This window comes from Gymnodraco acuticeps, unplaced genomic scaffold (genome assembly GCF_902827175.1).
Source record: "Gymnodraco acuticeps unplaced genomic scaffold, fGymAcu1.1, whole genome shotgun sequence".
NCBI classification, from domain to species: domain Eukaryota; kingdom Metazoa; phylum Chordata; class Actinopteri; order Perciformes; family Bathydraconidae; genus Gymnodraco; species Gymnodraco acuticeps.
Window position 1 is genome coordinate 45,803 of NW_022990525.1, and position 24,499 is coordinate 70,301.

Sequence of the window (24,499 nt, forward strand, 5' to 3'; positions counted from 1 at the left end):
GCTTAAAACGGATAGGTTATTAATTTATTTGCCTAATAGTGGCTTAAAACGCCTAATAGTTGCTTAAAACGGATAGGTTATTAATTTAGTTGCTTAAAATGCTACAATAACATGCCATGTACGCAGGGCCGCCCCTCCCTACAGGCCAATCACGCAGGCTGCATGGGGCCCCGCCCAGAGGGCCTCAGCTGATGTGTGCAGTTCTCCGCTCAGTTCTCCGTGCACCCCCGCGAGAGTGAGAGGTGACAAGGGGAGCACGTCTGTAACCCGACACCGTTGCAATGAATCCACATCTGACCAATCACGGCTTTGATACGGCCACTAGTGCAGGTAAAGAGATGTCGGTGAAAAGACAGTTTCAGTCCGGCGCAAAAAACAAAACATGAAGAAACTAGAGCACCACTCGAAGGTGGGTTATTGTATGAGTCAAATGTACAACTTACGAATGTTGTATAAGTCAAATTGCCAATTGCCATATTAAAACATCAGCTGCAATTCACGACATGAAGAAGGCAGTCTCTGCAGAGCATATAGGCTAATGGAGATGCAGTTATTTCCAGCATTCTTTATTTACCATTCATTCAAGTATGTGATGCCTTTTACCTGCTAATGTACAGGAGGAAGAGTGATAAACTGTCTGTCTAGTTGGCTTACATAACAGTTAAAGTTTACAGCCTAAAAAACATGGAGAATTTTTTCCCGTTTTATTCATTTTTATGTCAATTTGCACATTTAATGGTGACGCTCAGCCTCTCCCCTTAACTCCTAACAGTCATCATCATGGTGACGCTCAGCCTCTCCCCTTAACTCCTAACAGTCATCATCATGGTGACGCTCAGCCTCTCCCCTTAACTCCTAACAGTCATCATCATGGAGACGCTCAGCCTCTCCCCTTAACTCCTAACAGTCATCGTCATGGTGACGCTCAGCCTCTCCGCTTAACTCCTAACAGTCATCGTCATGGTGACGCTCAGCCTCTCCGCTTAACTCCTAACAGTCATCGTCATGGTGACGCTCAGCCTCTCCCCTTAACTCCTAACAGTCATCATCATGGTGACTCAGCCTCTCCCCTTAACTGCTAACAGTCATCATCATGGTGACGCTCAGCCTCTCCCCTTAACTCCTAACAGTCATCATCATGGTGACGCTCAGCCTCTCCCCTTAACTCCTAGCAGTCATCATCATGGTGACGCTCAGCCTCTCCCCTTAACTCCTAACAGTCATCATCATGGTGACGCTCAGCCTCTCCCCTTAACTCCTAACAGTCATCATCATGGTGACTCAGCCTCTCCGCTTAACTCCTAACAGTCATCATCATGGTGACGCTCAGCCTCTCCCCTTAACTCCTAACAGTCATCATCATGGTGACTCAGCCTCTCCGCTTAACTCCTAACAGTCATCATCATGTCAACCACAACACATAGAAATACTGATAGAAATGTGTGTGTAGTTGTTGATACATTGCTGACAGAGGGAACTAGAATACAGATTTAAGAAATATCAGTTTTGAGCATGTCATAAGCATGTTTTATCTTGACTATATTACAACTATATTATAATAAAATAATATAGTATTTATATTATTGAATTGATTATTATTATTAGTAAAAGTAATTTATTTGCATTAATTATATTTTAATCTTTCTGAGGCTAGTATTTGGCAGGAAATGCAGACGTATTCACCTGTAAACGAATACTGAACGACATACATGCACATTTACCATTTACCTCACTGTATAAAAAAGTAACTGTGTTGATAATAATAATAATAAACAGGATTTTTTTTTCACTCCTGTCGGTTGGGGGGGGCCTCATCTCACAATGTCGCTTGGGGCCCCAAGTTGACCAGGGGCGTCCCTGCATGTACGGTCTCCACCGTAGGCGGCGTAGTTGTCGTCAATTCGCTTTTCGTCTGCCATGCCTCTCAGCCACCGTAGTGTCAGGTGGGCGTGTCGTGTACCATCGTGTACCGCCGTGTACTGGCCGCGGCCGCAGCTAGACCATATTGCACTTCCTGGGGGCTTGCAATAGGCTAGTTGCACAAGATGGCGTCTATCAACTTCCGGTTCATTGAGTGTGCGGTTGTAAACTTCCGGTCTACGGTGGAGTGGTAGAGGGAAGAGTGATAGATAGCGTATAGATCAGGCATCCTCAAACTACGGACTCCGGTCCGGATCCGGACCGAACCACCACTGTCTCCGGACTCTGAGCAAATTATACTTTTCATATGTATTATCTCTCTGTATTATATGTGAGACATCGCCACAACGCATTCGCAACGAGTCAAAATTCTCCGCTATGTCCACTGCAAACAGCGCTCTGCATGTCTGACTGTTCCACTGTGTTCCACCTGTGTGTGTCAACGCTTTGGTCCAATCACATTCAGCATCCAGTCAGCGTTTTTTCCCCCCAAACAATCTGCGAATCAGAGGCCCAGTAGGGCGGGTCTTCGCGGAATGCGGGTGGGAAAAATGTGTGTGTCTCTTTCAACCTGTCTAAGTCAGAGCGAGAATTTAAACAAAAACAAAAAAAATTCAGAGCGAGAGTTAACAGCTCATCTAGTTCCATCTGTACTGTAGCTAGTAGCCTAGTTTCACCTACCGGGGTGGCAACTGACACCCTAAAAATAGGCCTTGCCACCCCAGCTGCCACCCCAGTTGGCAGCTTTGTTTTGAAAGAAAAGTTGTGGCTCATCGGACATTTATGAGAGAAAGTCTCTAATGTCCGAGTGCAAGTGAATGCAGCACAAGATGCACGTCATGTAACCCCTCCCCCGGTCCTGGCGCGAGCGTGGACATACGATTTGGCGGCGATTTCATTTTTAACTGGACGGCGCAAAACGAGAAGCATTCGGACCCAAGCACTGAAGGAATGAGGTAGTTGCGGTCTACACTGACAGAGAAGAGCCTGTCAGTGTGGCTGTACTCAGCATTGAATCAAAACGCACTAAAGCTTTGATCTTAATACGTTTGTGAGGCGTTTCGCTGAACAAAATGGTAATCGCCGCATTCAGCTGTAATAAACATGTCAACTTGATGCTCTGCTCACGGATGAGCATACACAACTATTAAGATGATGACCTTACGTGTGTAAATATATTGTTTTCTTTGAGGGGGTCTGCCCCCAAAAAACTGTTTTAAGTCCTGAGAAAGTCAAATAAGACGGTGTTTAAAACTACACTGCCCAGCCAAAAAAAAGTAACCACTTTGATGTAACTAGGCCAGTAGGTAAGGGCTTTCCACTGGATAATAACTGAGTATAAAAGAATGCATGACTGAAGTGATGGAGACCATGTTGAAGGCAAACAAAAAGAGGAAATAACAGGTCAAATCAAGCAAATCCCCCTCTCAGATTGCACAGCAACCAGAAGAACATAAATACTGGCTGGTGATTTGATTCATCAGCTTTGTGATGGAATAAAAAATGCACAGTGCATTTCCTTAGCTGTGGGTGAGTCCACTGACACCACTGACAATGCTCAGTTGCTGGTGTTTGTGAGTTTTTATGATGAGGCAAAGGGGGAGTTTGTTGAAGATGTGTTGGGCCTGACGAACCTCAGTGGACACACAAGGGGGCAAGACATTTATAAAGCAATAATGGTAATGCTGAATGAAAGAGGGTGCAGCTGCCTTTATTCATAACTGTGCAGCTCTTACACTGCGACTCTGAGGGGTCAAGCACAGACACAATAACAATGAAAACTGCTGCATTCAGATTATTTTAGTTTTTGCAACCTCGTGTTAAGAATCTTGTTGCAATTGTTTAAAAGTTTGAATGACCGTAATAAACGGACCTTTGTCTTATTGAAACATTTATTTTGGACCTTTAAGATTTGTATTTGAGTACCCCTGGTATAGATATTATATAGACACTATTTTACACTCGATGTCTCCAAGACCTACCGAAGGTTAACATCAGTGATGTACATCGGCTGGTACAAGCGGCAGGCTGAGCCCCGAGGAGCAAAAGAGAAAAGGGGTTCAAGATGTACATATCCAGCTACGTCGACAATTATGAAGGTAAGTGACAAACAAAGCTGTAGTTACTGGCTAACTTTGACAACTTGACAGTCTTGATACAGTGTAACGCGTTTTAATGATGTACTATTACGTTTTTTTGGATAACATGAATGATATCCAATTCCCCACAGTTTCAAACAAAGATCTACCTTCAGGGAGAGTGAGCTGTTGCAGGTCCATGAGAAAGCATGAAAAGCCTCACGATCTCAGAGTAGGGAGGAACATAACAAGTGTTAATCGGTTCAAAGCCTCAATCAGGTTCATGTTCTGGGGTTTTGATGTGGCTCGAGTAGGTAACCTGTGATTTAGGATTCAAATAAGCCCAGCTAGCTGACGTGTTGCAACAGATTACATAGTGACAATACATTTGCTCACATCAACTGGTAGCTAGCTATGTGTGTGTAGCATGAAGGGGCTACAGATTTATTTTCGTTTTGTAACCCTCTCGTGTAAAATGATAAATACATTAGCTAAACCCAAACTTAGCTTTCATCAAAGATTCTTAATGAGGTTGAAAACCGTCTCTGCTTTCATGGAAACCCCAGAAACTGGTTGTGACGGCTGCTGTTCTTTACTGAATGGTTAGTATAATCCATGTAGGGTCCATTTGTATTGGCCAGTGTTAGGTAAGTGCTGGTTCTGTACCCTACATCTATGTTAAGCTGTTCAACGTTCTACTGACACTATTTTATGTAGTTATAATATAAGGTAATACATTGAGAGAGCTGAGACAGGCTATACAAGCGTATCTGTTTGAATGTCATTAAATTACAGTATTCCAAACAGCAGAACTTCTGTGTATGTGATGTGACTGACAACCTGACATGGCCTTTTCCCACACCTACCACTTGCCTGATCAGCCTGCTCTCAGCTCTCTCATTTGTCTGTGTTGTATTGAAGCAGTGTCCTAAATGTAAAATGACTGACATTTTGTTTTAAGAACTGTTCACCTGTGGAGATTGCAGTGGCAAAGTGTTCCTGTGTAGCTGGAACAGCACTCTGCAACCACTATAGGCGCGTTCACACTGCAGTACTTTTCCCACTTTAGTTCCGAAATGTCGCGTTCACACCAAAAAGAGCCGGAACTAAAATTAGTTAATGAGAACCTTTTCACCCCCTTTCCCGTCCCTGCTAGAGAGCAGGGACTTTCGTGGGAGAAAAGGGTTCCTATGTCTGATTGGCTGGAAGGATTGCAAACCATGCCCCGTAAAACTCCCAAAAAGTTTTGTGAAGCCGCCATTTTATTATCCTCGCATTATTAGCATTAGCATTATTAGCATTAGCCCAGCGCAGAAACGCAGAGAGACTAACTTATGGCAACACAAAAGAAAACATGGGAGCGGTGGAGATGAGGAGGTGTCGGCGTTCTGGCAATTTACTCGGAAACTCCGGGGACTTCCGGCCGGGGACTTTGGGCGGCAGTATACGTCGTGAAGTGGTTTGCGGCCTGCCAGTAAACCCAAAGCAGAAGAAGAAGAAGTGACGTCAGCGGCTTCATTTGCCTAATCCTCCCTCAGGGACTTATTCCGGTGTGAACGCGATCTGTACTTAGTTCATGAGAACTAAAGAGTTCTCATGAACCTTTGTGGGAAAAGTACTGCGGTGTGAATGCGCCTAATGTTGCACTGCTGTTCCAGAGCGCACACTACTCCACACTCAACCTGGCTGCTGTCCCCCCTGTCCTCAGCCGCACTGAAACAGAGCAGCGATGGCACAAGCCAAGACCCATGGTAAGTACAGTATGTGTTCACAACCAATCCACGGTTTAATGAGTATTTCCTTTGTGCCAAGAGCTGATCTAGTATGTTGCATCAACGACCTTTTCAATTCATTTGACAATTATTTTGTGTAATGAATAGGGTGTGAAACCAGGCAGAGTGAGTGACATGGTGTTCACTAAGCCAAAGCAGTTTACAGTTGCTGACGGTGTAAGGTCATATCTATTGTCCTAAGTAATTGTATGTAGCCTGCTACAACTGTGTGATTGTTGTCTGAGTGTAACATTGTTCTTAAAGTCCTAATCATCATATAAACATGTTCAAAGGAGTACACGTTACAAGGCCGTGCGGGGGGAGCTGCCAGACCAGGCCACTCAAGTTTGAAACTGTTTCAACCTGTCAGAATCGAGACGAGGCAGTGCATTGAATCGCGTGAATGGACCGCGAACCAGTGAGTGATTCATTCAGGAAATGAAGCAGTTGCTGCTTCGGACGTCACATGTCACGTGATTTGAAGCAAGCTTCGAAGCAGAAGCACTGCTTCTATGGAATAGGAAGTCCAGGGTTGAAGCTCCGTTCGAAGCTTCAGTGTCAAACTGCCATCACTAGTCTGTGGCTCTTTCCTGCTGTCACGCTGCACATGTCCCCTCTGTGGGACTAAAGGTATTCTGATTCTGATAACGGGATGAATTTGTACAAAGGGGCACACAGCAATGTAGTGCCGACTTTCTTACCCGCTGGAAGGCCAATCGCTTTTCTTTACCCCGAAATCAGCTCATTCTTGCTCTTGGTGTGACATAACAAACTGTCAAAACTCTGTACTCAAACCGGAAGTACTCGGCCGCACACCCAGCCGCCGGAAGTTGATAGACGCCATCTTGTGCACTTGACATTTTTTTTATAAATGTTTTATTGAACATTTTTAAAACATACAAAAGCTCGGTGAGGATATCATCAACTTATCAACATAAGTGCAAGACATTCATTCACAATAAGATACAAATAATACATCCAATATGCATCCCATAGATATATATATATCTATGGGATGGCCTACCTGCCTGTCAGCCTTCCATCTGTGCACAAACTCGTGCCCTCGTTGGTCATGTGCGCATGCGTGTGTGTTGGAGGAGGGGCTCTGTAAGGAAGGGGCAGATTTTCTCTGGTTGTGTATTTTCAAATTCTAGCGCACTCGAGCTGGTTTCTCCGAAATTACGAAATTAAATGTAACTTCTGTTAGACAGCTATATGCCATACATCTTTGCATACATTCACAGTAAATATGTATTCAGTATGATAGCTGTCTAACAGAAGTTAAATTTATTTCTCACTTATTCTGACAATGTACTTAACCCCAAATAAAAGAACCCAATAAAAAGAGTTATTAAATAATAGTGAAGTCACGTTGTAATAACAATAACTCATCTCTCTCTCTCTCTCTGTTTCTTTTTGAGCTTTGCCAAAAGCCACTGTGTCAAGTGTCCTACTTGGGTTGCCGTACGTAGTTGTCCAATATGGCGGACCATCTCGCACATGCGCACTGCAGATCGGGCAGAGCTGTGACAGTGACACCCATAGATATATATAAACATCTATCTATCTTTATATATATCTATGGTGACACCACCTGTCTCTTCTGACCATATTTGGAAGTACAACTTCCTACAACTTCCTGCAGGTTCAACCTCCACCGGATGCAGCTGTCGCATGCGGTCTCATTGGCCCAAAGGGAACCGGAAGTGCTACAAGGCAAAGTCACGTGCGGGTTTTAGGCATGAGGAGCAAGCCCCCAGGAAGTGCGCCGGAGTCTGATGAGAATATTCATGATGAGGAGACATGACTGCAACAGCGCTAGATAGATAGATAGATATTCTATTATATTCTATGGCTCTGGTAGTGATGGCAAAATGAAGCTTTGAATGAAGCGTCGAACCACTTGGATAATTGTGTCGGAAATAGGTTCATTTCTCGAAGCTTCAGTTACGACCTCTCCTGGCGAAGTGCAAGGCTGCAGTGGGTTTAACGTATCTTTGCCTTGAAAAATATTCGATGCACACACACACTGAATATCATGTTCTATTTGCAATTAAAGATTGATAATTGTGTGTATTGGGTTATTGAGAAAAGACTAGAGAGTGCTTTTGGGCGGAGAGGGCCTTTTATCAGTCATGAAAGTTGAAAAGCAATGATTAAAATACATCCATTCCGGGCTTTGAACCAGCTGCACGGAGGACATCACTGCACTGCGCTATCTATTCCTTAGACCAGTGGTTCTCAAACTGTTTTCACTCATGTACCCCCCTTTGAAAAAAAAATTCAGCCAAGTACCCCCTGATCAGCGCAAAAACTATTTGTTAAAGAAAAAAAGCCTATATAAAGAGGTACAGCACAGCGCTGCACCATCGGTGTCTGATTTATTAAAACAACAACCTTGTAACTGAGAAACACTTAAATGCTACATTTCAAATGTTTACAATCCATCACTAAATTCATGGCAAACCAATTTTAACATCATGCAATAACACTGAGACGACATTAGTTGCATTGAACTGATCTTTTTAATAAGTTGTATAATGTAGTGAGAAACATGCATGTTTCTCACTACAAAGATCCTCAGTGAAGCTCGAGCTTCACTGAGGATCTTTGTCATTCTGACAGGGAGGCAAACTGCAGTTATTACACTTCGCGTTTTGAAATATGTGTAACAGTTAATATAAAACCCACACTGCTCAAACTTTGTTACTTTTCCTAAAATTGGTATATTTATTTATTTATTTTGGGGCGTGGAGAATGAAGAGAAATAATATAGGCTACTAGCATTTTATGAGCATGGGATTTTGACCCCTCATATAAACATATACATAATGCTGCGCTATACTTTGCGGCCACACGCCGTTGCCAAGCAACGCTTATTGTTTAGGTCCTTTGACACGCAGGCAGCCATATAATTAACTAGAACTAGCTAGATCTGATAGATTTGAACATAGACGCGAGTGAAGTCTAACCGGACGCGAGAGAGAGATCAGATCAGCTGCTGCTGACGGAGAACACGCAGCTCTGCATGATCACAGCTCCGCCGCTGTGACGGACCGTTGAGCAGAGCAAAAATACACTAAGAGTTAGACCTAACACACTTAGCTAGTTTATCTACTCTGGAACTAGCTAAACTAGTTATACATATATTTATTTGTTACTGTCGGTCACTCATTACAGGTTCAGCGAGCTGCACGAGACTGACGGGCTGTCAGGAGAGGGAGAGGAAAAGAGAGCACCCCGTTTATTTTTCCCATTTTATCTTCCCATCTTTTTGTTCACAGCTTCTCCACATTTCGAAGTGTTTCACGAGCCATAACGACCTATCTTTCTTCCTGGCTTGCTCTATAATGATCAGTGTTGGGACTAACGCCGTTATTTTTGGCTGTAACTAGTACTCTAACACATAACCTTTTAAATTCAGTAACGCAGTTACCGTTACTACATGGTGCGTTACTTCGTTAGTTTTTTTTATATAGTCAACAGCCAGGCGAACAGAGATGAGAACTGTACTTAAGTACTTGAGTAAATGTACTTAGATACTTCCTGTGTCACATGCGGAGACGGGCAGTGGGCGTGTTTGTGTTGTTTACTAACAAGACTATCATGGCGGCGGCGATATTCTCACTATTTCACTTTTGTCGAGCACAAAGAAAATAAAGTTTCTGTTAAATGTAAGTTGTGTCTTGGCGGGTCAAAGATCCTATCTACTGCCCAAACCAGTCATTCAAATCTCTTAAAACATCTGCAAAAACAACATGCTGGGACGAAGCTAGTAGCTAAGACCACAGAGACTCAGCCGACGCCACTCCACCTCCACCTAAGCAACAGCGGCTGGATTTTAACCAAGGGACTGCTGGCCAGAGAAAAGTCGATAAAGCCATTGCACGGTATGTTGTAGAACACATGCAGGCTATTGCTACAGTGGAGTCACCCGCTTTCAGGGAGCTAGTTAGCATGATAGCATGTCCGGGCGGCACACGGCATATGGGACGGAACACTTTTTCCAACTACCTGGAGAAAGAATATACAAAAATGGAAAGCCAGCTAATATCGATGCAATCCAGATTGCATATAATGCATGTCAAGTTGATCAACAGATTGTATTATTCTCCAATGCAATAACAGTACTGAAATGAAGGCGATAAGGGCATTAATGGGAGCTCCATGATCAAAACTGCCAAAAAGAGTTTCATCAATATCAAAACTGAGGAAAACAAAAATAAACCCCGTGAACTTTGGAAATTACTCAATAACCAGCTTGGCTGCAGTAAAAAACTCAAAACGAGATTTTCTAACTTAAACATAAAGACAGATAACAGGCTCATCACAGACAAACTGGATGTGGCCAAGTACTTGAACATTTTTTTCACAAACATAGCCACAACTCTTGTAAATAAATTACCCTCCCACTCAGGGCTTTTTGAGTAGATCACATCATGACCTACTACAAAAACCTAGGGGTACGCAAAGATGATTTCAGTCTAGCAAGGGTAACAACAGCAGAGGTACTCATTAAACTGAGCGCCCTCCAACCTAACAAGGCCACTGGCCACGACAATATCCCCTCCAAATTCCTCAGAGACACAGCAACCGCCATCTCACCAGTCATAGCTCACATAATTAACCTCTCCATAAAACAGGGAAAAGTACCCAAAGACTTCAAAATTGCAAGAGTAACCCCCCTGCACAAAAAGGGCAGCAAATTGGACCCAGGCAACTACCGCCCTGTCTCTATACTTACCTCCATCTCGAAAGTCATGGAACAAATAGTATATGAACAGGTCGAAAAGTACCTCGCGGAAAAGAAACTAATCTATGAATTTCAATCTGGCTTTAGAACATCCCACTCCACTGACACATGCCTTCTTTATTTGAGCGACCACATCAAACAAGAGGTGGACGAGGGCAAGTACTGCGGCATGGTGATGCTGGACCTACAAAAGGCTTTCGACACTGTCAATCACCCCATTCTGATTGACAAGCTAAAAGCAATTGGTTTTGATAAACTATCGGTGAGCTGGATGCAATCCTACCTGGAGGGGAGGGAACAGATGGTGGAGGTAAACGGTACTCTGTCCCCCCCCCTCCCAGTGAGCTGTGGTGTTCCACAAGGAAGCATATTAGGTCCGTTACTGTTCCTAATTTATGTAAATGACATGTCATCAGCATGTGACTGCAACTTGTTCCTGTTCGCGGACGACTCAGCCCTGCTGGTCTCTGACAGGAACAGGTTGCAGGTTGAAAAAACCCTCAGCTCTGAGCTCGGCAGAATCTGCACCTGGCTCGCCGATAATAAATTATCATTACACCTGGGTAAAACAGAGTCCATTCTCTTCGGTTCGAAACATAATCTCAGCAAATCCGACGACTTCTCAGTTGCAGTGGGCGACATTATTGTCACAAGTAAGAAGGAAATTACATACCTAGGATCTATTCTTGAGGCAAACCTCTCCTGTGACAAAATGGCATCCAATGTAATAAAAAAAGTCAATCAAAGAACTAGATTCCTATACCGGATCTCCTCTCTGGTAAACAAAAACACCCTGAAGACTCTGGCAGGAGCACTCATTCAAGAGTACTATGACTATGCTTGCACGTCATGGTACCATAGCACCTCCAAGGCGCTAAAAATAAAACTTCAAACATCGCAAAATAAACTGGTCAGACTACTGCTTGACCTTTCATCTAGAACCCACCTCACCTCTGCCCACTTTGACAACCTAGCATGGCTTAGAGTAGACGACAGAGTACAGCCAATGGGCCTGGTCTACAAGATCCACTACACCTCTATGGTACCCATGTACATGTCAAAATGCTTCCCAAAGGTCAAGGAATACCATGATCATAACACCAGAGGGAGCTCCACAATTCATGTGAAACCCAGATTTGGCACAAAAAAGGGGGAATACACGTTTCGCAATGATGCCACATCAAGGTGGAACGCTCTTCCCACAACTGTAAAGGAAAGTAAAACTATACTTACCTTCCAAACCTCTCTTAAAGAGCACCTTCGGGGGAGAGCATTGCAAAACTGGCCCCGGTAATGGTACAAATCTCAACCTGTCGTTCAATGGACAGCTTCCCCCCCCCCCCCCATCTATGTATATACTCGCATTTTAGACTCTGTTACTAACTGTATATCTGTAGACTTGGTATGTCTTAAATGTCCGGTTAGGATGTATTAGAACGAAATCTAAAATGTAAATTGTAAATAAGCCATCTGTCTGTCAAATATGTCTTATATGTCTTAAATGACATGATGAATTGGAAATGGGGGACCCTGATGTAAACAAGACGAAAGTCTTTCTCTGGTCTGCATCCCCTTAACAATTGTATGTTTTGAGCTGTACTGTACTGTACCCAATATACAAGCTGTTAATACACTTTTCAATCAATCAATCAATCAGCCCTTTTTGTAAGTAAATAAAGTTACTTTTAACAGTAACGCATTACATTTTTGTGTAATTAACTAGTAAAGTAACTGAGTTACTTTTGAAATGAAGTAACTAGTAATGGTAACTAGTTACTGGTTATCAGTAACTAGCACAATACTGATAATGATCCAATTCAAATGCAATGACAACAACAACTCAACAGCAACAACCCAAGCTACGACAACAACCCACACATTGCGCATTGTGTAGAGCGGTCATAAAGTGTTGAAGCGCTCAAATTTGAAACTGTTTCAACCTGTCAGAATCGAGACGAGGCAGTGCATTGAATCGCGTGAATGGACCGCGAACCAGTCAAGTGATTCATCCAGGAAATGAAGCAGTTGCTGCTTCGGACGTCACATGTCACGTGATTTGAAGCAAGCTTCGAAGCAGAAGCACTGCTTCTATGGAATAGGAAGTCCAGGGCTGCTTCTCAGGTCGACTATTTTCATTTCCTCGCTCCTCGGTCCTCGGTCTCACCGGAAGTTGTTTGCCCGCGCCATCTTGAGTACCGTCCCATGGCTCTTATTTCTGCCGGAGGACCGAGGATCGAGGAGCGAGGAGCGATCATGGAGGAGCGATAACCGAGGAACCACCAGACCTGATGCTTCTTGACATGAGAGCAGAGTGAAGAAAATACATGAACCTCACGGGAGTCACTCCTCAGTTTATACCGTGTTTTGTTTCAATTCATGTTTCATTTAGTTACAAATATGTGATATATCTGAACAACAAAGTGGGCAAAAATCATTTAATTCATTTTTTGGAAACATTTTCACGATCGCTTTTTTCGTTTTACATTTTCATTTATTGTCATTTCCATTCAGTCATTAAGTGCTATTGAAATGTTAATTTGCTACATATCCACACAAACACACAAAGTGTGCAATCCAATGAATGTTAATCTAACTGGGTTTTGATAGATAACATCTCTTTTTCTTCTCAATTATTTTATTTCTATTGTGCACGCTAATCAATATTAATCAAACTATTGTTCGTTTATACATTTTAAGAATGGCGTTTATCTTTTTTGAGAATGAGTTCTTATTTTATTTTATTTATTGGGGTCTACAACAGATGATACAAATGTGTGTGTCAGTAAATGTGCACTAACAGAGGCGGGGGGGTGTGTGGAAATAACGGGGACAGAGCTGCTGTCAGACCAACAAGTCCTCCAACTAATACGACCAAATAGGTCGATTGTTTTCCGACCCAAATACGACCCATAGCCACGTTTTAAAGTGTAGCACCTCTAGTGGTCGTGTAAGAAACAACATGCTCCCGTCTATTCATTTCTATTAGCAACTCCTGGCGGATCGTAATCCCGTGAACTTTAACCTTGCGCATCAATAAAAGTGCGACGAGTGAAGAAGAAGAAGAAGAAGAAGAAGAAGAAGAAGAAGAAGAAGAAGAGAAGAAGAATAAGAAGACAGATAGACGAAGAATTCAAAGACGAATAAGAAGAAAAGAAGAAGAAAAAGAAGCAAATAATACAGCAATCCTCCTCTCCTCCATCCTAATCCTACGCCGACTCCGCATCTCTCATCCTCCTCCTCCTCCATCCTAGCCTCCTCCTCGCCCATACGCCTCCTTCCTCCAATCCTCAGACTAAGCACCTGTACCTTTGTAAAAAAATGCTAACTCACCAGGGTTTTTTGGACTCGTCACTGCATCACTGACAACATCCATTTATTTCCTACAGACAAGCTAATAAAGGTGAGTAGTCGGATTTATTTTGTCGTCTAGTACAGTGACTAAGATTACTATGTTTACCTAGGAATAATGATAGCAAAGCTAAATTAGCCAAAAGTAGAATCAGCTAACGTTAATGTGAGCATGGAAGTTATGTGATCCATCGGTTCATGCGGTTTATCCAAATGTTATCACACGTCACATTCTTTATAACTATATGAAATACTATTTATGTATTAAGTGAAGAGTCATCAGGGGTATAATGCTGCCGGAACACCGCTCCGGCACCTAAAACGGGGATGGTTGTTAGCATCTGGTGCTAGCTAGCTATGATAACGGATAGGCTGAGAGGCTAATGTAGGTAATGTAATGTTTACACAGTTAACTTTAGTCTAAGTTATCTCAGTGGGTCTGAAACAGTTTGGTCACCATATATGGAAACACATATTTCCAAGGCACACTTTTATATTATTGTATTATGTTCCACAATAGGAGTCGGAAACAGGCCTCAAGTTCTTAGGTTCAATAGCTCCATTGGTAGCATACAAATACAGGTTCATAGGTCACGGGTTGTATGTCGCAGGTTCAACGTCACGCAGCACCCTAAAGAAAATCGAATGAATGTAAAACATCGATGAAATCATTACAATTCATGCTATTGGACATACAACAAATACATATATAATACTTTTTTTTTTTTAAAGAGTAAATAGTTACATATGCACAAAGATAAATTAAAAAAAGTATTCTTATCTTTTTTTAATTATTGAAATGTATACAGTTAAGTTTCATATGGGTGTTGACAGATGTATCCATAGATTTAGTTAATTTTGCCCTCAAAGTGCACAAGATTGATGCATTTAACTTCCCGGGGGCCTCAGGACCCCCCTAGAGGACGTGAGATCCACCCCCACTTAAAACATATTCACATGGATAGGATACTAAATAAATGTGCACACTTTTTATATAGTAACCTTTGTACCTCAGCAGGAGGGAGTTAGTTAAGTGATCAGTGAAGGAACTTTATAAACTATCAAGCAGCTGTGTCCAGCATTTACTGTAAGAATCCACATTTATTCAATAATGCAGACTTTTAATAAACGACCATTCTTTGTTGATTCTGGCTGGAGTGTTAATTGACAGTAGTTACATAAGCTTCAAAACGAGCCACAACTGCGCGTGCACGCATGCGGAACTTATAGAGTTAGCAATACACCCATGGTAATGATGATTTTAGTATTAGTTCTGTGATGATGGAGCATCAACTTTTGGATCAACCAGATATTGACAGATTAGGGTTGTCGATAACAGTCACTTTAAACATGTGACTGACTCTGTATAACCATTTTTTTCCCTTACTCTTGTGATTTTTGTTCATCCTATCTAAAAGATAAAAAAACACGAGTTCATTGTTTTAACAAGATTTTTCACGATATAATAAAATACATGAATCCTGTAAACATTTGTAGTATAGTATTCTTATTTGTTTTATTCCCTTATCTGTGTTTCTGTTACAGATGCCTACTCAAAAAGTGTGCCAGACTTGCAAACACAAAATAGGAGTAGCCAGCAGGAAATGCAGGCAATGTGGTGCCAACCAACCCTACAAGGAGGAAACTATCCAAGCAAAAGGAAAAGGTTGCACAGGAGTGGAAGGCCACGCAACAAAAAAAACCACAGTGTCAACAAAGTTTATGACTCAACAAATCTACTGGTACATTTTTTTTTCTTGCAGATGTCAGTTGGCAAACACAGAATTATGTGACTATGGTTTCCAAAAGTAAAATAAATGAAATATCATACACATTTTGAATAAATGGTAAAACCAAGAATGTCACAGAATCAAATGTAAAGATCTAAATAATAAATTAAAAATAAATAAATATACAAAATGTTTGGGCTGAATATAGATATATTAACATTGGCTCAACTCTGCCCAAAACCAGCCAATATTAATATAGTGCTTGAAAGACAATCAAGTCCTGGAAAGAGTTTGTATTAATAAAGAGGCCCTTAAAAGCACTTTAATGTAGCTTACCAGAGTCTCTGACTTTGAGCCGTGTTCATCTGAAGTGCTTTAGTCATCAATATTTTGAGTTAATGCAGAACTTTGAACCTGAAATGACATAGGTTATAGCTTGCTGACATATTTCAAAGCTAAATGTAGCTTATTCAGATATCTGAATGTGAGAGTTAAATAGACCCATATAAAAATAACCATGTAAATAACCAGTAAACAAAACTCAAAAAGTGAACCTGAGCTTTTTTCATGGTGTTTTTTGGGGCTCCCCTAAAATGGGTCTAAAATCACACCTGGTTAATGGTGGGGTGCCTTCCTCAATGTGCATACGTATCACATCAGTGCATTTTTCACTTATGCAAAAATAAATGGAGTTGTAAAAGCTTTAGGTGTGTGAAAATGTTTAGAGCTGTTATGTAAACAATATTTCTTGTTTTTTTTGTGTCCATTGTGTTCCAGCTCCACAAATGGAAACTTCTTGAGCGGCATCCCAAGAGAGGCACAAATGGTTTTGCGGCCGATTGCCTCTGTCCATGGCAAATTGAGACAGAAGATGGTAACAATGCACTTGTTACCATAAAGAGGATTTACGAAAGCCTTCTTAATGGTAAGTATAAAAATCCACATGCTATATTTTAAGCCAAAAGTCAAAAGCAATTTATCGCTTAACATTTTTTGTAAATTAATTGCTCAGTTATTTTGTTTTAAAAAAACATGTGAATCACTCTTTACCAAGTAGTACAAATATGTCGTTATGTCTTGTTTTGTCAGTTAAAGGTCCCATGTCATGCTTTTCCGGTTATCACCCGTCCCCTTGTGTTATGTAGCTTTTTCTGCATGTAAACGCTCTGCAGAGTCAAAACCCTCAAAGTACACCCTGTAGCGAGTAAAACTCTAACACAGAGAAGACCTGTCTATGCTGCCCCAGAACGCCTCGTTGGACATTTCTCTTTTTCCATTGTTTACTTCCTGAGTATAGTGATATAGTGTTTAGGACAGAGTGAATACACAGAGATGCTGTATGAGAAACCAATGTGAGTTTGGAACATTGATCAATATAAATCTATTCTAGTAAACCTCAACAATGGAATTATGATCAGTAGAAATGGCCATGACATGGGACCTTTTAAACTAGAAGGAAAATACAAAGAAATTGTTCACATGTGAGAATCTAATGATGACATGTTTTTACTGAAAGGATTACTCAAAACAATAAGCAATTATAGAAACAGCTGGTCAATCATTTTAAAGTTGACAATGAAATCAACTAATAATCACCCTTACTTATATACTGATAACAATACTAATAATAACATTACGTTTTGTGGGACTATGTTTTTCGTAAAAGCTTAGCAGCACAACTATTGGTGGATTGCTGCACTGGTTTTCTCATCCTAACATTGAAGTCTTAAATGCTTGATTCATAAAAAACAATCAATATTTGTAGTTTCATTTTAGCTGTAATTACTCAGATTATAAATATATATGGATTATACTTGGTCCATTTATTCAACCATGCCTCTACTTGTTTTCTTCTCAAAAGTGACTTTGGCAACCTGAGGGTCCTTCAACCACAGGCAGAAATGGCCACAGACCCAGGATCAGATTCCTTGTCTGTACCCTCTCTCCTCCGGCCTACTCCTGCTCTCTCCGGCCTGACTCCTCCTCTCTCCTCCGGCTGACTCTCCTCTCTACTCCCTGACTCCTGCTATCTCCTCCGGCCTGACTCCTGCTCTCTCCTCCAGCCTGACTCCTGCCTCTCTCCCTCCGGCCTGACTCCTCCTCTCTCCTCCGGCCTGACTCCTGCTCTCTCTCCTCCGGCCTGACTCCTCCTCTCTCCTCCGGCCTGACTCCTGCTCTCTCCTCCGGCCTGACTCCTCCTCTCTCCTCCGGCCTGACTCCTCCTCTCTCCTCCGGCCTGACTCCTCCTCTCTCCTCCGGCCTGACTCCTCCTCTCTCTCCTCCGGCCTGACTCCTCCTCTCTCCTCCGGCCTGACTCCTCCTCTCCTCCGGCCTGACTCCTCCTCTCTCTCCTCTCCTCCGGCCTGACTCCTCTCTCTCCTCCGGCCTGACTCCTGCTCTCTCCTCCGGCCTGACTCCTGCTCTCTCCTCCGGCCTGACTCCTGCTCTCTCCTCCGGCCTGACTCCTGCTCTCTCCTCCGGCCTGACTCCTCCTCTCTCCTCCGGCCTGACTCCTCTCTCCTCCGGCCTGACTCCTGCTCTCTCCTCCGGCCTGACTCCTGCTCTCTCCTCCGGCCTGACTCCTCTCTCTCCTCTGGCCTGACTCTCCTCCGGCCTGACTCCTCCTCTCCTGACTCCTCCTCATCCGGACTCCTCCTCTCTCCTCCGGCTCCTGACTCCTCCTCTCCTGACTCCTCCTCTCTCCTCCGGCCCTGACTCCTCCTCTCTCCTCCGGCCTGACTCCTCCTCACCTGACTCATCCTCTCTCCTCCGGCCTGACTCCTCCTCTCCTGACTCCTCCTCTCTCTCCGCCTGACTCCTCTCTCTGGCCTGACTCCTCCTGTGTCCCTCAGTGTCTTCCTCACAGAAAAAGAAGACCAACGAGGAATAAAGTGGCAATTAATGGTATGTGCGGGTTAATTAGTAATTATCTTATTTACATAGACTGAAACTGTGTTTGATTTTGCACATTGAATTAGTTAAAGAGAGAGAAAACAATCATCGGTACAATTAGAATACGCCACCTTTGTTTGTTTAAGACTTTGCAGATCAAAGTCTCAGGCCATTTTGAACAGTTAATTGAGGCACAATGTGATGTTAGGGCAATGTTTAGGGGGTTATGCTGAACTTCAACTTATTACCATCTTTGAATCCCTTGCAGAATGTCCCATTCATCAAGGGTCAGCCACTTTCCCCTACAACAAAGTACTGAGGGAAAGAATCAGGGAGCTTTGTTTAGAACATATTTTAAAATAAGAAATAAACTGACAATAATGCTTCCGTGGAACCAAGTCTTATCTTATTGGATTTCGTATACTTTGTTTAAAAGGAGTGTTTCAGTCTGAAGCATGACTGCTAATCTAAATATTGAAATTACAGTAACAATAAATTATTATTAATTTAAGGTTGAGGTCCTTGTGTAATGCTTCATGTCGCATTAATGCATCATGTCCAGCCATTTATTTGTATATCACATGTTTTCTTGTAATCATTTGTAGGTGAATTCTTGGCAGTGAAAATATCTTTTTAAATAATAATAGTATTCCAAAATATTAAACTGATGGGGAAAATGCTATTGACTATGTTACAGTCCTTCATATGTTTGAGTTAATCGTACCTACTATTATTTCAAATGATCATTTGATTTCTCTGGACTTTTCGTATTTACATGTATGACATTTGAAAAAAAAATAAGTTTACCTAAAATCTGTCTTTCTTTACTCAGGGCCGAGGTGTTGGTGCAGTGGCAGTCCTGCTCTGGATGGTATGTATCTAATCTGAAGTTTCCTTCAGTGTAGCTGGTGGGGCTGGCAGAACAGGGGCCAGAAAGTAGTCTTACCAACCAACTTCATCAACCCTGAGATCACTAACTTAAACATTTTGGGTTCCTCAGCAGTAAATTCAATTTAGTTGATCACATGGGGGTGGGGAGCCATGTCATCAATGGCTCTATCAGACAGCGATTGTGCCATAAAGTAAGACATCCAAGTTCTCTGCCCTTCGTCATTCAGACATCGCAGGTCTCCCTTGAAAAAGAGATCTATGATCTCAATGGGACCAATCTGGTTAAATAAAGGTTTGAAATGAAATGAAAATTGCGCCCTAGAAACGCTGTCTGGTTGTAACACATAAGCAGGGAAGTAGCTTACATTGGAATATAAATTAAAATACAATATACAACTGAGTTTATCCTTGATCAATATCACTAAAGGTTAAATGATTGATATGTGATGCTGGATGGTATTTGATCTCTTTTAATTACTTACTTGTTACATTTGTTCTTAACAATTATACTATTAGTATAGTTAGTAAGTAGTATTATTGCTGTGTGCTGTCTTGGAGGCAGTTGTTTACTTGAGTAAAAGTAGAAGTACTCAGATCTTGTACTTGAGTAAAAGTAGAAGTACTCAGATCTTGTACTTGAGTAAAAGTAGAAGTACTCAGATCTTGTACTTGAGTAAAGTAGAAGTACTCAGATCTTGTACTTGAGTAAAAGTAGAAGTACTCAGATCTTGTACTTGAGTAAAAGTAGAAGTACTCAGATCTTATGCTTGAGTAAAAGTAGAAGTACTCAGATCTTGTACTTGAGTAAAAGTAGAAGTACTCAGACTTGTACTTGAGTAAAAGTAGAAGTACTCAGATCTTGTACTTGAGTAAAAGTAGAAGTACTCAGATCTTGTACTTGAGTAAAAGTAGAAGTACTCAGATCTTGTACTTGAGTAAAAGAAGTACTCAGATCTTGTACTTAAGTAAAAGTACTCAGATCTTGTACTTGAGTAAAAGTAGAAGTACTCAGATCTTGTTCTTGAGTAAAAGTAGAAGTACTCAGATCTTGTACTTGAGTAAAAGTAGAAGTACTCAGATCTTGTTCTTCAGTAAAAGTAGAAGTACCAGAGTGTAGGAATACTCTCTCACAGTAAAAGTCCTGCATTCAAAATGTTCCTCAAGTGAAAGTAGAAGAGTATTCTCATCAAAATATAGTGAAAGACAGTAAAAGTAGTCGTTGTGCAGATTGGTCCATTTCAGAATAATATATGATATGTTTTATAATGATTGATCATGAAAGTGTTCTCAAAGCTGGTGAAGGTGCAGCTAGTTTGAAGACTTTGTATACTGCAGGGTAGCTGGTGGATTTACTCCAGGTGGAACTAAAGTCTGATTCAACACTTGATTAGATTTCACATCATTCATCTGTGAAGTAACTAAAGGTATTAATACATGTAGTGGAGGAAAAGTACACCATGTACTTCTGACTTATGTTCACTGCCAACCTAAAAGTACCTCAACAATAGTAATCAATAATGTATTGAAAAGTTATTTGGCTGATTGTTTTATATCGGCTCAGACAGGTTATCTGGGAGGCCCAGTCTACGACGTACAGATCACTCATTTTGAAATATTAAACTTACTTTTCTTTTCTTTAATTGTTCATCCTCGTGTAGAATGCTATCACGAAACACACATTTGGTTGTTTATAGCATAAAGAACATCTGATTTAATGTGAGGTAGGGAAATAATCATTTGAGTATGTGTATATAAATATGTCATTTACAGCAGCTGTAAGATGCTTGAAAAGCTGGAAAATGCACCTTGAAAGTGCTTGAATTTGACTTTGGAAAAGGTGTAAGAACCCTGTATATATAAATATATATATTATACTGCACTTTCATCACGATATTTTTAAGTGACTTAGTGTATCTTCTCATTTGAAATAGCATTGTCAACATACTGTAGAACTACATATTCCAAACAGTTGAAAAAAAGCAATACTTTTTGCTGTGTTTCTGTTTTACAGTGGGGCGAAGTGGAAACATTCCTGGGAGCCAAAGGAAAACTTTCCTAATTAAATATGCCTGACTTTTGTTTTTCTACATTGGAGTAATAAAATACATATTAAAAAAAACATCTATGTAAGTGCCGTGCCTATTTGTGTTCTTATGTTATCAGTGAGCTGAAGCCAAGACAAATACAAATATGTTTTAAGTGTATCCATACAAACTCATTCTCTAAAACTGTCATGTTTGGTCTGTTGAATGACACCCATGAGGAAAAAGGTCCTATACATTATATCACATCGGCAGGGCTGTGATGTGATGAGGCCCTCGCGAGCGTCGACTGGGGGTGGTGGTGGTGTGTAAACCCCGGACACACCAAGCCGATTACAGCTAGTGGAGCCTCGCAGCAGAAACTGTGGCGCACTCAATTGCGCCGCATTTGCGCATCAGATGAGGCTCCCTCCACAAGATGAGGGCGAGAGGCAGACGCAGTCTGTGTGATCGGCGTGTAGGGAGGAGCGGGCCTGCACATCGGCATATCACAGACTGGTGCATACATTGTACAGGCGGCAATTTGAATTGGAATGCAGCCCACTCACGGCAGACAAACCCAAACACTTTTGGAACACGCCACCTCCAGACGCATTAACATGCACTCCCCTAACTTTCCCCTAATCTGACATTGTATTTCATTCCATAACATCTTATCAACAGAGAAAATGAAGGGTAATCAAATAATAAAACATGTCACTCATATCACTTTCTTTCTTACTGTACTTGTCATTTTTATATCCTATATATTCAAGCTGCATTTCAACTTCAATTCTTGGCGATAATACAAAAAATATTCACATTTATTTTTGGATTATGTCTATGGGGGGCCGTTAGGGACATTATTCAGAAATACTGTTCACATGTGAAACACACTGAAACCAAAATCATTTACAAACATGTACAAATCTCTCATATGCGATGGAAACTTCTGAAGCAATGGAAACTGGACTCAGAGAGACACGAGGAGAGCAGGAACTTTGATGGCAAACACTGATGGTTTATTCACAAGACATGTTGTGTGACACGAATTGACACAAAAGATTCCAAACCAATTCTGAAGATCTCTACCCCAGACCCATATGTAGCTAGTTCTGAGAGAAGAATCAACATTGTGCATAACGAGATAAAACCAACACCTCTATCAGCTGACGCCAACAGGCAGGAACAGGGAGACAAAACACTGAGAGCACAGCAGCCAAGGATACAGGTGCCTGCGCTCAGTCAGGACAAAACTGATCAACTGGCTCAAAGTTATTGGCCTTGAAAATATTTCGCCAACAATATATACATATGAAACGCTCTCACACACACACCATATGAAAGGTTCCAGGATAATAGATCAACTCAGTGAAAGCACCGCCTGGTGACCAATCAGAGCTCAGTGTGCAGAGTCGACGTTCGCTACACACAGGGCCTCATCATATAACTTTGCGTGGGGCCACAAGTTGGCCAGGGGGTGCATGCAGAAGTATTATTTTAAGCAACACATTACTGATCTTAGATTTATTTTTCTGATAGAAAGGGACACCTAGTGGTTAAAGCACGTTATTGAATTGTATTATTTTTCACAAAAATGAAACCATCAATAGCAAAAACAGAATTAACTGTCATTAGTAAACCACTCAAATAAAAAGATCATAAGTGGTTTTGTTTTACATATATTTTAAGGATAATAATAGCAATGTAATTATGTGTCTATGACACTTATAACACTGATTTGAAAAACATACAGAAACAATTAATTCACTGCCCTTAATAAAGTATTTAAATATACATTTCAGGTGTGCTGTTTTGTTAAGTAATGGATATTGAATATGGAATAAAGGTTTTGACAAGACCTGGTGTAACAATAATCAAAAAGGACATTAAAAGAGCTCCAGATGTTAATTATCTGTTTTTGCAAAAATAAAGTACACAAAGTTGATTCTCGACTCTTTAAACACAGGTGATTGTATTCTTGTAAAAGTAACAATAACAAGCTCCATTTTCTATCTCCAGTCCGACTCATACTAATATGCAATGTGTTTGGTTCTATGCAAACTCAGTAATATCCATTGTGATACAGTTATAAGGCCTTCACATGAGACTGTCAGTGGAGATTAAAGGGGATCAGGAGCTCACGTCTTCTCAGAGTCATCATCATCATCATGTTCTCTGCTGCTGCTGCTGCTGCTGGCAGCTGGAAGTGAGTCAACACTTATTATACTGCTGTTTAACAGGATCATCTGTCATATAACATTTTTTTTATTTGTACAGGTGTGAAGTGTGAACAGTTGACACAGCCTCTGTGACTGTGCAGCCAGGTCAACGTCTGACCATCACCTGTCAGGTCTCTTATTCTGTTTAATAATAATAATAATAAAATTCAATAACGTGCTTTAACCACTAGGTGTCCCTTTCTATCAGCTGTGCACCGTTATGGTGTAAATACAGCCTATCTACCAATTGGATCAAATATAAAAGTCAGCCGAATTAGTGTTGATACTGCAAGGAGACGTATTGTGTGAAAAGAAATGTAAGATGTTGTTTAATGGCTGATATATTTATGATCCACGTCACGTTTTCAGTTCCTCATGTTTGTCTAGAAGTCTTCTCATCAGGGCTCTATAAATACAGAACTACGGCAGATATGTAATATTTAATGCAGCCGAACCGTGTATTACAATGCCGTTATGTGATGACTTCCAAAGAGAAAAGCAAGCACACTCAGAATAAAGTATTATTTTAATGTTTTCGGATTTCACATCGCATAAACACCATTTCCCACGTGCATTGCGGCTAAACCATCGAATCACCGAGCTGAGGTCTGTTTCCGGTATTGTTTTTGACAGATGTATTTTGTTATACACACACATTCCTTCACATTTAAATTTACATTAAAGTATTTCGTGAGGCCATATAAAATGTTTTTAAATATGACTACTGTTCGAGTTGAAGAGTTTGTAAATTAACATGAACCGAAGCTGTTGCCTGGTAACACAAACGCACAACGTCACGTCCGTTAATTCCACATCCACAGATTAACATCGATTTAATAAATTAATGTAGCCTTTGTTTCTGCTAAAAGAGG

The 24,499-nt window shown here is 41.3% G+C and overlaps 1 long non-coding RNA gene across 2 annotated transcripts; it reads left to right on the forward strand.

Moving 5' to 3' along the window:
• The first annotated feature begins 13,832 nt into the window (after nucleotides 1-13,832).
• Nucleotides 13,833-22,134, forward strand: LOC117553342. 2 transcript variants are annotated; one of them, XR_004570120.1, is made up of 6 exons: nucleotides 13,833-13,923; nucleotides 15,417-15,613; nucleotides 16,379-16,526; nucleotides 17,463-17,531; nucleotides 19,326-19,364; nucleotides 21,396-22,134. It is a non-coding gene; the product is annotated as an uncharacterized LOC117553342 (long non-coding RNA). The 2 variants fall into 2 exon arrangements; XR_004570121.1 differs by lacking the exon at nucleotides 17,463-17,531.
• The last annotated feature ends 2,365 nt before the right edge of the window (nucleotides 22,135-24,499 follow it).